This window comes from Onychomys torridus, chromosome 1 (assembly GCF_903995425.1).
Source record: "Onychomys torridus chromosome 1, mOncTor1.1, whole genome shotgun sequence".
Taxonomy (NCBI): domain Eukaryota; kingdom Metazoa; phylum Chordata; class Mammalia; order Rodentia; family Cricetidae; genus Onychomys; species Onychomys torridus.
In genome coordinates, this window is record NC_050443.1 from 12,537,233 (window position 1) to 12,554,304 (window position 17,072).

Consider the following 17,072-nt stretch of genomic DNA (forward strand, 5'->3'; position numbering starts at 1 on the left):
GCAAGTGCAAGGCCCTGGGTTCAGTCCGAAGCTCCACCAAAAAATATTATTATTATTATTATTATTATTATTATTATTATTATTATTAATTAAAAATCTGTTGTGAGAAAAAAAGTAAACTGAGACACTAGGCATAGCTTGAGCATAGAAAACCTGCCTCCAAAGTGACACACTTCCTCCAACAAGGTCATATCTACTACCCCAGCAAAACTAAACCTCCTAATAGTGCCACTCCTTATGATCATGTGGGGCCAGTTACATTCAAACCACCACATTTCACTTCCTGGCCCCCAGAAGCTTATAACAATATCATAACTCAAAATATATTTAGTCCAGCTTCAAAAGTCCCCATAATCTATCACAGTCTCAACAATGTTTAAAAGTCCAAAGTTTCTTCTGAGATTCATGCAATCTCTTTACTGTAAACTCATATCAAATAAAAATAAAAATAAACAAATCACAAACTTCCAACATATAATTGCATAGGATATATATTACCATTTCAAAAAGTAGGGAAGGGAGCATAATAAGGAAATACTAGACCAAACTAAAACTGAAAATCAGCTGAGAAAACTCCAAACGCTGCATCTCCAGGCCTTGTAGGTCAAACGGCTCTTCGGATCTTCAACTCCTTTCAACTGTGTTGACTACAACACACTTCTCTGTCAGGCCTGTTCTACTCCCTGTTAACAGCTCTTCTTGGTATGTATCCCATGACTCCAGCATTTCTAAAATCTCAGGTCTCCAAGGCAAACCAGGCTTCACCTTCACAATTTCACAAGATGGCTTCTCTGGGCCTAAATCAGAAACACTCCTGAAACACACATAGCCTCAGTTGCTTTCCTTAGTCAAGAAGGCCCACTTGTTCAATTACATCTTCACCAACTTCGTTTTTGATGGTTTCCTTCACTGCCTTGGCTGTCCTGAAACTGATTCTGTATATCAGGCTGGACTTAAACTCAGAGATCCCATTGCCTCTGCTTTCCCAGTGCTGGGATCAAAGACATGCACCACTCCACCCTACTTTAAACTTTTCTTTAGTTCCTTTTCACAAGTTGGAAACTTAGCTTGGTAGGATCTTGCCCTGAGGTCACCACTCCCTGTATTTCATTTCTTAATCTGTTTATCTCCTAGATTACAAGAATTAGTTCCATTCTACTTCCTGGTGCTCTTTCTCCTCAAATTATACATTTTGTATTTTTTCCTCACTCAGCTTCCTCTTTTTCATTATAAATCTGTATAAGAGTGGCCAGTCATAAAAACACAACAGAGTCTATACTAGGCTGTTTTGAGATTTCCTTGAGATTAACAATGGAGTTAATCCAAAACTCTTCACACTAGCCTTGGGCAGATTTTTTTGGACAAGGAAAAAAAGCAGCCACATTCTTCACCAAAACATCACAAAACAATCTCTAGGCAACTTACTAAAATTCTTCATCTCTGAACTCTCTTGACCAGGCCCCCACAGTTCAAATAACTCAACACCAGTGTCTTCCATGTTTCTACTAGTCTGGCCCATTAAGTAGTACTTAAAACATTCTACTGCTTTCCTAATCCAAATTCTCATACTCCACATTACTCCAAACAAAACATGGTCCAGCTTATCACAACACTCCAGTCCCTGGTACCAACTTCTGTCTTAGTTAGGGTTTCCATTGCTGTGAAGAGACACCATGACCACAACAACTGTTATAAAGGAAAACACTCCATTGAGTGTGGCTTACAGTTTCAGAGCTTTAGTCTGTTATCATCATGGTGGGGAACATAGTGGGTGCAGGAAGACATGGTACTAGAGAAGAAGCTGATCCACAGGCATCAGGAAGTGGTCTGAGACACTGGGCATGCCTTGAGCATAGGATACCTCAAAGCCCACCCCCACAGTAACACACTTCCTCCAACAAGACCACACCCACTCCAACAAAGCCACACCTCCCAATAGTGCCATTCCCAATAGCTTATAGGGGCCAATTACAACCAAACTACCACAGGACTCAGGACCTAAGAGTCTGACCCACATTGGCCTCCAGCCAGTCAGTCACCTTGCTAGGGACAGGGGCAAGACAATGGCCATTATGAGGACCTGAAGGTCCTAGAAAAGGTGATCATCAACCATTGCACACAGCGTGATGAGGACAAGTGGCTTGTGAAGCAGCCTCAGTTGTTGGGGGATGTTGTACCTGGAAGCTCAGAACAAAGCCAGGGATCTTCAACCAGAGCACGCAGCAGGAAGGGCTCCTTAAAGTTGTAGCACAGGCTGTATTCTCAGAGGACCAACTCTGACAATAGACTCATCCTGCAGTACCCAGCAGCCTGTGCATCACCTCCTCAGCCAGGTGCTCCACCACCAGGACCTGCAGCTGCTCCTCAGTTCCACCTGCCAAAACTCTCCTGCATTCTCTACTGTCTGACTCTGGGAAGATCCTGCTCCTCTGCCATCAAGAGGGTGATGGGAGACCCAGCTTTTCATAGACAACAATAATAGAGTCTGCTGAGAAAGAATGTGTAGCACCACACCCCACTTTAGGGTGAACCTGGACCCAGGAGACATCTGTCCAATTGTGGCTGTCACACCTTATGATCTTCCAGGTGAGAGTGCTACTTCAAGTCATTGGGAAGACCTTGCTCCCACTCTTTAAGATACTGTCTAGAATGTTCCACAGCATCCCCTTCAAGACCCATGTACATAGATCTGAAGTGACTGAGCCCATAGGGGCACAGCTTCACAATTACAGACAGAAGAACTGGGCTCTGAGTGTCTAGCCATTGTGCCTAGACCATTGCCCCTCCAAGTGTTCTGGGTCCTGCCTTGGTTCCCTATCACCAGGTCGTGCCATCAAACCTTCCACATGAGGCCCTTATGGGCCAGCAAATGTACCAGAAGTTTCACTCCAGGCCTGTCTGTGAACTGAAATTGTGGCTGTAAAAGCAGCCACCCTTGTCATAGTGATGACAGGGTCACATGATCTCAAAAAGGAGCATGTCTGCCCTCTAGAGCAGTGATTCGCAACCTTCCTAATGCTGCAACCATCTAATACAGTTCCTCATGCTGCAATGACCCCCAACCATAGAATTATTTTAATAACTATAATTTTGCTTATTTTATGAATCATAATGTAAATATCTGATATGCAGGATATCTGATATGTGACCCCTGTGAATGGGTAGTTCATAACCCTTCTCCATAGTGTTGAGACCCACAGATTGAAAACTGATGCTCTAGTGGATGCTTCCTGTCAGAGAGCAAATCCGTCAGGATTGTAGACATGGGAAGCCTGGCATGGGGCAAGGAGCACCTTCAGAGGATAAAATAAAACAATTCAGAGGCAGGGGCTAAGCTGGTGTATTGGTGAAATTATTAAGGCCACTCCAAGTAGTTAAAGGGGAGGTTTATTTTGTGGAGTAACTTACAAATGAAGGGATAGGTTGTAGGGTCTGGCAAAGGTATGGTGCAGTCTGGCGGTGTTCTCTGGAGAACTCTGCTCAGTCTACCTCCTACGTCCAACATCCCAGAACCAAGAGAGCGAGCCCTCCTCTCTATCTTGGGTCTTCCGCTTCCTCCTCCGCCCCGCCTTGTGGGCGTGACCATTACCGAAGCCTCAATGGGGGTTGGAACTTCCAGGCCAATGCTGGGATGGCTATCCACTACACTGCTGTGTGCTGGAGGGGTGAGTAATGGGAAGAAATGGAGAGAAGCAGCGTGATGTGAAGGGAGGACCCATAGGAGATGGGAAGGGTCACAGTGGGGTTCAAATGTTGTCGGTGGTCATGTCAGAGGAGCTGCAGTCAGCAATTAAGCTTATGAAGTTCAATTCACCAAATAGCAAAGCTAAAGGCTGGAGAGACAAAACCCTGCCCACCTGGGGTGTATAGTCTCCAGAATGCCCCTTGCTGCTGCTGTGTTCCTGCTGTATGTGACATGTGTGCGATTACTATGTAAAAGGTCCCACCTTGTCTAGTACAGTGTGACTGTTCCTTGGGAAAACCCCACTCCTCACTGGGCAGCTTACTTGCAGATCAAAATGAAGATGATTTTTATAAGAACAATGATGCTTGTTAGATCAATTATTTGACTGAACGTTCTGAGCCATCCTAAAAGATACAGGGGACTAAGACAGGTAGTAAAGAATATTAAGGAAGCCAAGTATATTTCAGCCAGTTCCTTTTTTATTGGCAGGCAGCTGCTTGCGATTTCAGTGTAGTAGATACCTACAAAACTTCATTCCTGTGTTCAGATGTCTATTTCTGTTTACATACAATAGGGCAAGGGGCATTCTGGAGACTATTCCACTCCCTAGATGCCTCTCCAGCCTTTACCTTTGTGATTTGGTGAATCAAACTCCATAAACTCCTTTGCTGACTGCAGCTCCTCATGACCACTGACAACATTTGAACCCCACTGTGACCCTTCCAGTCTCCTGTGGGTCCTCCCTTCACATCATGCTGCTTCTCCCCATTTCTTCCCATGACCTGACTGCTTTGCTCCTTCTGGCAGGAAACATCCACTAGAGGAGCAATTCTCAACCTGTGGGTCTCAACCCTTTGAGAGGGGTTATGAACTACCCGTTCACAGGGGTCGCATATCAGATACTTACATTATGATTCACAAAAGTAGCAAAATTATAGAATATTAGGGATATTGTTTGGGTTATTCTGCCAATTGTTCCAACAAGAGATTTTTTTTAAAAGACAAAAATAGGCTAGAAGTAACTTTCCCCTTGGTTTTCGTGAAATTTGCAGAGGATGGAAATTGAAAACAAGGAAGTCTCATGCATTATAGACCTATCAATTCTGTGTGTGGAAAAACAGGCTGATGGTTAATGAAAGCAATTATGTCCCTACACCCAAGGTTAAGCCTGAGTTCCTCAGTCATGTAGTTTACAGAATAAATCTCAGGCCCACAATGCAGGAGACTCAGGGAGAAGACCTGTCCTCCACTTCCCAGGACCCTTCCTTTTTGCTGTGCCCAACTGCCCCACAGCTGCTTGCTAAGAGTTGCTACCTCCTCCTGGCCCCTTTTCTCCCTTTGGGACTCACCAGTTCTCAGCCTGCTCCCCAGGAGGAACTCTCCAACCACCACACTGGCTGGGACTTTATTCTTTGGGACTCACCAGTGTCCTGTCAGCTGTCTAACTGGGACCCTCTAGTTTTCCTACCCAGCCTGAGACCCAGGACCAGTGCACACCACCAGAGAAACTTCTTCCAACTTTCTAGCCAAGCTGATGCAGATCTTACATTATAGCTGACAACCAGAAAATCTAGGGTAAGGGTTGTAGCCCGCATACCAGAGAAAAATCAACATTCTAACCTGCTGTGAATCAGCTCCCTCCTGAACACTGTAAACACCTCTGCAAAAAAAAAAAAAAAAAAAAAAAAAAAAGACATCCTTAAACAAAAAAGAAAAAAATCAATGGATAACCAACTCCAGATGCATAAATCCCAACTTGGAAATGAAAACAACAAAAATAACACATTTCTACCATATATATATATACATACATACATATCCCACAGTAACAGCCCCTATTGAAAATGACCTGGAAGAACTCCCAAATGATTCAATAGAATTATTATAACCATGGTCACACAACTTGGAATAACTTTCAAAAAAGTCAAAGACTAAAAGAACAACAGTGAAATAACAAAGTCAATACAAGACACAAAAATAGAGTTTAAAAAAACATAATCAGAAATTATGTTGGAAATGAAAAAACTGATTAAAAAGCTCAGTGGAGTCAGGCATAATGGTACACACCTTTGACCTCAAAACTTTGGAGACAGAGGCAGGAGGATCTCTGTGAGTTGGAGACCAGCCTGGTCTACATAGTAAGTTCCAGGACAGCCAGGGATACATAGTGAGACCCTGTCTCCAAATGAAATGAAATGACACAAAACAAAATTCCTTGGAAAGCCTCACCAACATAATGGGCCAGGTAGAAAATAGAGAGCTGGGGATGGAAGACCAAGTAGAGAAATTGGGTCATTAGGAAATGTCAAGGAATTTATCCAAAAGTATGAACAGGACATGGGAGTTTGGAGATACGACAAAAACACCTCGTCTCAGGGTTAGAGAACAGAAGAAAGAGAAGAACACCAAAGCAAAATACAACTCATCAAGAAAAAAAAAATCTAGTTTTAAAATGGACAAAGGCCACTTGTCATCAGAGAGGCATCAGCCAGCAAATGCAGAGACCCACAGCCAAACACTAGATGGAGCCAGAGGGGGAGGAAGAACGTAGGAGTCAGAGAGGCCCACAGAATCAACTAAGCAGGGCTCATAGGGGCTCCAGAGACTGAAGTGTAAAACATGGACCCTCTGGGGGTCTGAGCTGGGTTCTCTAAATATGTTACAGTTGTGCAGCTTGGTGTTCTTGTGGGACTCCCAACAGTGGACTTGGGGGATGTCTGACTCCTTCACCTGTGGTTGGGGTACTTTTCCTCCTACTGGGCTGCCACATCCAGCCATGATATGAGGGTTTGGGCCCAGTCTTATTGTATCTTGTTAGCCATGTTCTCTGGATATCCCTAGGAGGCCTGCTTCTTTTTAAAAAAAAAAAAGGGGGGGGACAGAGGAGGAGTTTATCTGAAGGAGAAGGGAGATGGGAGAGGGATGGGGAGGCTGGGAGGAGGGAAACTGTGCTTTGGATGTAATGTATAAGAAAAGAATTAAAGTTTTAAAAAAAGACATAAAAATATAAAATAAGGGGGACAAAGAATTCAGACATTCTTCCAAAGAAGATATACATATGGAGCAAGAAAAAAATGAATACTTTTAATCATTGTAGAAATACATACAAAAATCACAGTGACATCTCTACTGCCATATCAATTTCCAATGAAAAGCTAGATAGATAATCAAAGGTTCCCTGGGCAATATAGAGAGAGCTATAAAGGGAAACTTAGCATTCTGTGTGGGAGTCCAGCTTTTGAAGGGTACCTAGGGAGGAGAGAGGAATGAGGAAATATCTGATAGAAAGAGAGACCTAGCCTACAAGAATAAAGACAGAAAGCTCAGAAGACTACATGAGTATTCTCTCTAACACCTGCCACCCCAGTTTTAATCACTGGTGGAAGAACGGTCTCAGAACTGTCTGTCTCAAGTGGCCATTTAAGTTTAATGGTGAAAGACTGGTTAATGATAACAATGCATTGTAAAACCTTCAGAAGGAAAGGAGAATGTTTTGTGGACCGTGTGTGTGTGTGTGTGTGTGTGTGTGTGTGTGTGTGTGTGTGTGTGTCAGTTTTAAGTTATTAGTTTTCAAAATCAGTACTTTTTAATGGAAAGAACTTGACCAAAAATCTGTCACAGAATTTTGAGACCCATTAAAATAAGTTTGATGAGAAAAAAAAAGAATAAGGACAGAAACAGAGGATAGCTTCGGGGGGCCCAGATCAATACCCAACAGCCTCATCCAATATTAAAAAAGGGTTTTGGGGCTGGAGAGATGGCTCAGAGGTTAAGAGCACCAACTGCTCTTCCAGAGGTCCTGAGTTCAATTCCCAGAAACCACATGGTGGCTCACACCATCTGTAATGAGATCTGGCGCCCTCTTCTGTGTACATAATAAATAAATAAAAATCTTTTTTAAAAAAGGGTTTTTTATAATACGCCAATGGGAGAGGCAAAAGACCTTCCCTCTTGCAAGATCAAAGCACACCATACAGCCAAGTGTAGACCCTTCCAAACACCTGCTAACCAAGCCCATGACCAAATCATCTTTTTACACAGCCCTGCTGGGTAAAGGAAGTCCAGAGTCTCTGGCCATGAGTAACTTCTCACTAGATAGCCTCTATGGGCTCCCACACATCTGGAGCCTCCTTGCTACACTTCAGCGATGAACTGCAGATCTCATAGTGAAGGCCAGATGGAAACATTGGGACAAACAGAAAAATATTTCACCGAGACACACAATCTCAAAGTCAGGTGTGCTTTTTTATTTTTGGTCAACTTGGCATAATACAGGGTCTTTTGGGAAGAGGGAACCTCAACTGAGAAAATGCCTCCATCAGATTAGCCTATTGTAGAGAGCACAAAGGTCCTTGCACTCACAGATAAGCACTAGAAAAACCAGGAATGTTAAACATGCTGGACAGTTATAACCTGCTTTCTGCCCAGAAGGCTGAGAATTGAGATGGTCCATAGCCCAGGTGACCTCTGCATGATCTATAGGGCCAGGGCATATCTGGCTCCCACAAGCTCCAAGCAGGACCATAAGTGGTTAACACTCTAGATGACCTCTGTGCTATCTATCTATATGACCAAGGGCTCCCCAAGGCACCCACATATAAGACCAGAGATAGTTCATAACCTAGGTGACCACTGTGCTCTCTGTATAATGGAGATCACACCAGATCCTCTACTAAACCCTTAAGATAACACATGTGGCCTATCTACAGAGCCCAATTTCATGGAAGAACTGACATGTGCTTTGAGAAGAGTTTCGATGTAATTATGTCTCCTTGTGCACATGGAATTATGTTACACCAGGAAACTTTTTTTCCAAATTGTGCTGTACTTAACCTTTCTCAAATAATCTGCCTCAAGTCAGACTCCTGAACTCTGAACCATCACAGACTACTGAGTCCTGTTGAACAGGATTTCCTTCTTGCCTCACGTTGATCTTTACTCTGAGGGTCATGGTGTTTGCAGAGACCCCCACAGCCTGTAGTTGAGTCTGTGGAATATTTTCTTAATTTATAATAGATGTGGAAGGGCCCAGACCACTTTGAGGAATGCCACCCCTGAGATGGTGGTCTCAGTCCTCCATGGCCTTTGTTTCAGTTCCTGATATGATTTCCCACCATAGGACTCTATACTGTAAGACAAAAGAAACCCTCTTCTCTTCAAGTTACTTTGGTCATGGTGTTTCTCACAGCAATAGAAAGCTAACTGAGACACCTGATTCCAACCAGTCCCAACACCTGAGGTTCCTCCCATAGGCCTACTCCAACATTCCATCTTCTTCCCATGTCTCTGAGGATGCTGCCTTACCTCCTGACAGTCCCTTACCTCCTCATGTCACTCAGAGAGAAAGACAGGGTGGACACAGAAGAGGAACATAGACAGATGACATCCTAGAAAGGTCAAGAGGACATGGGCAGACCACAGTCATAGCTCAGCCCACACAGGAAGTTAGTGAGTCTCCCTGAGACTATTCATAGAATGATGAAACCCACATCCTCACTTTAGGACACACAGATCAGCCCTTCCTGCACACCCAGGACATGAAACCTCTAATTCCTGAATCAGACACTTGATTGGAGACACCAGTGACAGTGGTTCCATCCCCTTCCCAGTCATCATTCAGTTGGTTCCTTTCCAGTCCTCACAGACATCTCTGTCACCTTCCTGCTGGGAGTAAATCCCACCTTCCCAGAGCAGTGAGAACAAATGGCAGATGGGCTCAGTGTGTTTCTGTGTCACAAGAGGAAATGCACCATTGGGTCTCCCTCTGGTTCTGACAGGGACAGAGACAGGACATGGCAGAGGTCAGTCCTGGGGAAAGCTGTTGTTCTCTCAGGCCAAGTGTTCCTGATTAGTCTTTCTGCTCAAAGACTGGACCATAAAAAGAGAAAGGGGGGGGGGGGGGAAGGCAACAAACAACACTGAGAAGAGATGGAGCAGAGTCAGGGACACAGACCTTGTCCTCCGCTGAAGTGATCCTGGGAGGTGCTGCCTCCTGCCAGGAAGCTCAGCTTCAAAGGACAACAAAGCTGACACAAGAGCAGCAGGCCATGGGAGCCATGCTGGAGTTGAAGCTCTTCTCCATAGTCAGGGAGAATTGAAGTTCTTTTCAACCCCATCATGCACAGGTGTGTCCCTTGGTGGTCCCTTGGCAGGGGCTCCAACTCACAGGAGAGGGGACCATTTCCTGGGAGTGGTGGGAAGAAGGAAGCACAGGAACTGGCTAGGTCTCCTGGGGAGGACAAGAGCCTGAGAGGGGACACAGGGCTTCTCGTTGCAGCATCAAAGGAGATGACACAGAGGGACAGAGGCTCAGCAACAAGCTCTCCCTGAACAGGAATTGGTGTGGACAGGGAGTGTCTTTGTTTGCTCTCTTTTGCTGTGATAAAGACCATAACCAAAAGCAACTTGGGGAGCAAAGGGTTGGTTTGACTCATATATCTCAATCACAGTCTATTGAGGGACGCTGAGGCAGGAGCTGAAGCAGAGACCACAGGGGAGTGCTGCTTACTGGCTTGCTCCTCGTGGCTTACTCAGCCTACTTATACAACCGAGGGCCCTGTGCCCAGGGGTGGCACCACCCACAGTCAGCTGGGTCCTTCCTTCTACATCAACTGTAAGTCAAGAAGATGCCCCCACAGAATGGCCTACAGAACAATCTTATGGAGGCATTTTCTCAGTTGAGATTTCCTCTTCCCAGATGAACCTAGTTTGTGTCAGGTTGACAAAAACAAAACAAACAAACAACAACAAAGAAGTGACCAGTACAAGGAGGAGAAGCATAAGTGATCCCATTCTAAGTTCATCACCATTGGCCTCTGCAGTCTGAAGACACAGTGCACAGCTGGGTCTGGGCAACTCTCCACATAAAAACAACCCAGGCATTAAACATTGTCCTTGGCTCCTAGCAATGCTCTGGACCACTCATTCATTCTCCCACAGTGAAGATCAGACTAGTCTTCTCCTCACAAAGCCAGAGTTCCAGGAGACAGGAAGACAGGACAGGAAGGACATCTAGAGGGGGAGGTCAGAGGTTGAGAAAAGCCATGGTGGGAACAGCAGGGAAAGGTCAAAAGTGAAGAACCATGGTCTAGATGAGAACTTCAGGGAAAGTATCCCCCAACTTACACACACCCCAAACCTTCTGAGTGTGAGCGGTGATCTGAAGATAGTAAGGGGTGAGCTATATACACATCTAAGGAGAGAGTTCCATTCAGAACAAATTATAAAACTAAAGGCTCTGAGTGGATAGAGGCCATGCCACATACCCAGTAGCATGCAAATGCACACACACACACACACACACACACACACACACACACACACACACACACAGAGCTGGGTGATGAACATACCTGCTTAGAACCTGCAGTCCATCCTTATAACAAATATAAAGGCCTTGATATTGATGGATGTCTTAGGGTTTCTATTGCTGTGAAGAGATTCTGTGACCATGGCAACTCTTACCAAGGAAAAGCACTCAGTGGGGTGGCTTTCACTTTCAGGGGTTTAGTCCATTATCATCATGGTGGGACAAGTTAAGTGCAGGCTACATGGTGCTGGAGAAGTAGCTGAGTGTCCTACATCTTGGCTTGCAGACAACAGGAAGTGGTCTGAGATCCTGAGCGTGGCTTGAGCATATATGAGACCCCCCAAAGCTTGCCTCCACAGTGAATAACTTCCTCCAACAAAGGCACTCCTCCTAATAGTGCCATTCCCTATGAGCTTAAGGGGACCAACTACACTCAAACTGCCACAATGGGTTTCTCTGTTTTCACTGTTAGTTTCACTTTTAACAGCCCTCTCCCACTGCTGCCCTGCTCCTTACTAATCTATGCCACCTCATGCTGCTGAAGAGAAGAACATGCTTCTATTTGGCCACAGTCAGAGAGTGATGTGTATGCTTTTTACTGGTACAAAGGGAAAACTCTAGGCAACAGCCAAGAAATTGGACATTATGTAAAAAGCACTCATTCAATTAATCCAGGACCTGAACACAATGGGAGAGAAACAATATTCTGTAATGCATGCTGCTGCAGAACGTCATCCAGAAGGACATACTACACACAGAGATCAAGAGACACCTGTGCGGTTTCATGTACACCATGAAGAATGACTATCTGTGACCTCTGGATGCAGGTGGGATTAATTCCACCTCACACACAAGACTGACAGCTTGGACACTGTCCAATTGCTCCTTGCATTGTGCTCCCATGTTGGGGTTTGAGCATTTAGTGTTGTGGTGGCCACAGAAACTCCATTTTATGCTGGGCATCCATCTTGGTACCCACTAGCCATTTGTCTCTGACTTCAGTCCCTGGAAGATAAGTTCCTGGGAACGCTGTCTCAGTGACACCTCACCACCACCGCCGCCACCAAAATGTACAGCTGTGACCATCTGCTTGTTATGACTAAATGATTTTCTGGCTTCTGTAACTTGTTTATGCAGATACACAAAGATTGTTCTGGATCACCTTCACTACTTAACTCAACAGAAAGCACTGCTGTTTGCTTGAGTAGATACTGAAGGTCTTCTTCTGGTTTTCATCTTTAAAAATCCTTCCCTGGGGCTGGAGAGATGGCTCAGAGGTTAAGAGCACCAACTGCTCTTCCAGAAGTTCTGAGTTCAATTCCCAGCAACCACATGGTGGCTCACAACCATCTGTAATGAAATCTGGCGCCCTCTTCTGTGTACATAATAAATAAATAAATCTTTAAAAAAAAAAAAATCCTTCCCTGACCTCCCTTCTCACCGCAGCTCTAGTTTGGCTCCGAGATTGTTGTCCTTCTAGCAGCTAAGGTATAAATATTTTAATCATGATTAGACTTTTCCCAGGTGCCGCAGACTCCAGACACTTAGCAGACACACTGCAAAGGTCAGAACCCCCATGAGAATCTATCCAGTGAGAGCAGGACCTGTGGAATGGTAACTCAACAGGGAGACTATCTTCAGCCAGACGCTTGGGGTTCCCCCACCAGCATGGCCCTCAGAAAGATCCTGTGGCTGTCAGGCAGGGCCTCTCTGGGAGATCTATGCCTTCATCACAATGAGGTGAGAATCCAGAAGGCTTGGCTCCAGACCTCTGTTCCAGCTTCAACTCCAGGTGACCATGGAGAGCTTGCATCCAGGGCTAGAATTTGACTTCCTGTTAGAGATGACAGGAAACAAGGCTTTACTGACTGTCCACGACCCATAGAGTGTGGAACCAGCTGTACACTGCCACTACAGCTGCAGTTCATAGGTCATCTGAGCATTGCCTTCTCCTGAGTCTCAGTGGACAGGTAACAGGATGTAAGCCAACTCTTCTGATGGGCTTAGGGGACTTCACAGGAAGATCAGGGTCCTCAAGAGGAGAGACAGAGAAGACAGGCAGGTTTTTTTGTTTGTTTGTTTGTTTGTTTGTTTTTGTTTTTGTTTTTTTACCCCAGGGGTCCAGCCCAGGGAATTCTCTTTTGCAGGTAAATGGTAACACATGCTGCTGACTTGAGCAGCTCCCCACAAGCCTGTCCAGGCATATCTATTCCTTCTAGTAACCTCAGCCAGCACCACGCTCAGTGCACCACCCTGGGTGCAATCTCCTTACTGAATAGATGGATTGAAAGAAATACTGGGGGGATGCCAGATGCTGAGCACCAACTGCCTCTCAGGATGCTGCACGTCGGCTGTGTGCAGGTATGCAGACCAGGTCAGAAGCCAGCAGATGGTCCTGAGTTGTAATCTAAGTTATCTGTGAGGAAGCCATTGAGAAGCCTCACAGGTACCAGCCAATTAGAGAGGAGCTGGGGGTGATGGTTGGAAGCCTCCTTGGGAGTCCAGGATCAGGGAGTTAGGTCCTCAGTCCATGGATAGTGTCTTCTTCATTCCTGGCCTAGCTATCTAGGGAGGACCATATGGAGAGAAGCCTTAATACCTGCTATTCATTGTGAGGAACAAGATGAAGCCCAGGGAAGCCACCAGAGTCACACCGCCCCCCAGTCACAGTGCCTACCACAGTCCGAATACTGAGGCCTGGGCAGTTCAGTTCTACCACAAGGAGATAAAGGGAAAGAAGGCCCAGGTCACCTTCAGGAAAACCATGAGGGGTCCAGCCAGGGTTGAAGGGGACAAAGCTCAACAAGTCCCAGGGACTTTGAATGCTATAATCTCTGAGTCTTTCTCTGCTTGTCTTATTCCAAATGTCACCACTGCAGAAATCAAGAGCCCTGGACTCAACACAGTGGAAATTCTTACATAGTGGGGGAACCTGGCACATTATGGGGCCTCAGGGCAGCAACTGTTTCTACTGATTTCTGTGCCCTTCACTTTTGCTTGAGAAGAGGGTCTGCACCGGTGTTGGTGAGAAGGGACCAGGACAAGCAGCAATTCATGTGGGGAAAGTACAGGAACAGTGAGCTGGACAGAGCAGGGCCAGACCTGTCTGAAAGAGAGGGGAGGAGATGAGGGGCAGGGAGGGGCAGCAGCAGCACAAACGTATATGACATTGGAGGGGGAGGATGGCTTCCAGGACACCTAACTCCACAGCATCCCCTAACGCACAGCCCCCCTCAGTGACTAGAAATCCCGTGCTGCTTCTGTGCCGTGCCAGTCCTACCGGAGAATGGAGGAGAGGACTCTGCTTTCTCCCACTGGACCCTGAAACCTGCACGGGAAAGAGTGTAGACAACACTCCATACCTTATGATGGAGGAAGAAAGGAATGAATAAAAAAAAACTGAGTGAATGAATGACCTAGAAACTAGAATCCAGAACTTACACAAAGAGTCCTGAGAGGCCTGGCCACACCTACTCCCTGCTTTTCCTAGAAGCTGAGACTTGTCTTCCCTTCTACCATCTCCTTCCTAAGCTACCTGAGAAACCACAGCACGTGATCCTGGGGATCAGCTAGGACAACAGGTCCTGGGTAATACATCTTGTCATCAGTCCTAAGGGGGGGGGGGGGGTCTGCCTACAGCAGCCCCCGCCTGAGAAGTGACATGCACTTACTTCTGTCTGGCTAGCCCTCCTTTCCCTCTCAAGGACTGGACATTTCCACTCAGTCAAACCTCCTGGGTTGACCTTTCCCTAGTTCCTAAGTCCCTTTCCTGGGCGAATGTTCCGTGGGGCCTGTCCATGCTGAGGACTGTCATACCCTGGCCCATGACAGAAGAAACTTTGTGGTACATCTCCTCAACTCCCTTTACTCAGCCCTCTCCATCAAACAGTCATCTGAGAGAGAAAGGGCTTGCTGTTTCTCTGTGAATGTAGTACACCTTCCTTTTACACTGTTTGCCCTAAAGGTATGCCTTTTCCTGCTCCACACGGGTAATTCTTACCTTTCCCAGGGCCACTGTCCACCATGACATTAGGAAGCCACAGCTATCACGGTCCAAATCTGGTGAGTATTCCTTGAGTCCTGCTGTGGATGAGGCCCCAAGGCACCCCAATGTCCTGTCAAATAGTCACTCCACTAGGGACTTAAGCCTTCCCTGGAACAGCAAGGGTCTCTGTCATACACAGCACAGAGGACCCCGGCTGCTCTTCCATTCCTCCTGTGGAAACGGAGACTACTCAACCTCCCCTTCTCCCCGGCCTCTACAACACTCAGAATGTCTCTACCCAGCAGACACTCTCTAACCACTGACACTCTCAGATGAGGACCCTGACCTTCCTGCAAAAGGGACCACTCAGCTCGCATCCTCTCTGCTTGCAGGAGGTGGGGCCTCAGACATCTTTGCCCTGGTAGGTCTATGCCCTCCCCCATCACACAGGATCCTAGCTGTGCAAGCTCAGAGAAGGGTGTGTCACCTGACAAACCTCATAAGGTCAGGAGAGAGTAAATTTGGCCCTACACAGAACTAGGCCTTTCACAAGTGGCAGAACAATGCCCCCACCCCTCACCACCACCACCACCCCCCACCCCCGTGTCTGAGGAATGCTTGAGGCAAGAAGGTGAAATAACATAAGGACGTGAGGTTGGGGAGGAGTGAGGTAAAACGTCTCTTGGCACATGATATGGCCATAAACTTGTGAAATCACAGCAGCACAGGACCTGTGTAAGCCTGGCCCATCAACAGCACACTACGGACCAGAGAGGGGCTCGAGAGGCCACACCCCTTCCTCAGAACCCATTGGGAATTAATGGCCACCGAGGGAGAAGAAATCCTTTTCTTCAGCGCTTAATTGCCTACACTATATAGTAACTAATCACCCCATCACCCATGCTCGTGTAAGAAACCCTAATTACAGTGTGGAATCTAAAAGCAGGGTGGAAGACACAGACAAAGATGGAGGCCCATGAGATGGTTCACCTAATAAAACCTGCACAAGCCTGCTGACCTGAGGTTAACCTCCAGAATTCACATAAAGATGGAAAGAGAGAACCAACTCCTGGAAGTTACCGTCTGCACACTGTGATGCACACCCACACTCATTCACACACACACACACACACACACACACACACTCATTCACACACACACACACTTTCACACACACACATTCACACACACACTCACACACACTCATTCACACCCACACCCACTCACACACTCATTCTCACACACACTCATTCACACACACACACACTCACACACACTCATTCACACACACACTCATTCACACACACTCACACTCACACACTCATTCACACACACACACTCATTCACACACACACACACACACACACACACACATATATATAATTACATATGCACACATGAAACACGTAGGAGGGGAGCATTTTAGGAGAAGAGTTCAGCAGGACTGGGAAATGATGAGAGAGTCATGGGGTTGTATATGACCAAGATACATTTATATGTGTGTGATTGTTTGTGTGTGTATAGAATTGTCAAATACTGTATTTTAAATATGTTTTAAATGAAGTGGCTCCAATTCTCTTCACTCTTTGAAAAAAAAGAAAAATACTTAGAACACAAAATTGCTTCCTCTGGCCCTTCCTTTGAAAACTTAAAAAAAAAGAAAAAAGTATAGAGAACTGGTCTACATCCTAAAGGCTTTCTGAGAAGAAAAAGGACACAAAATATATTTTTTAAATTTTTTAAAGGACATAAAATTTTTAAGTCTTTAAAAATATTTTTAAAGATTTTCAAATGTGAAAAATTAATTTGCTTTTAAATTCTAGAAGAATTTACTATAAAGAACTAAAATTGAATTGTGAATGAGTATTTACCTTCATGCTTTAGTCAAATTTACATAGTAAGTGTGCTGGATAATTTTATGTCATCTTGACACAGGCTAGAGTCATGTGAGAAGAGGGAACACCAGTGGAGAAAATGCTCTATAAGATCGAGCTATACATCTTCAACAAGTGGTGCTGGCATACCTGGATGTTTGAATGTAGAAGATTGCAAATAGATCCAAATCTCAAAACTCAAGTCCAAGTAGATCAAAG

At 45.6% G+C, this 17,072-nt stretch overlaps 1 protein-coding gene across 1 annotated transcript in view; it reads right to left on the reverse strand.

Moving 5' to 3' along the window:
- Window positions 1–17,072, reverse strand: part of LOC118569867 (endogenous retrovirus group K member 25 Env polyprotein-like) — a 73,766-nt gene that overhangs the window by 20,652 nt on the left and 36,042 nt on the right. The gene's annotated exons all lie outside the window — the stretch shown is intronic.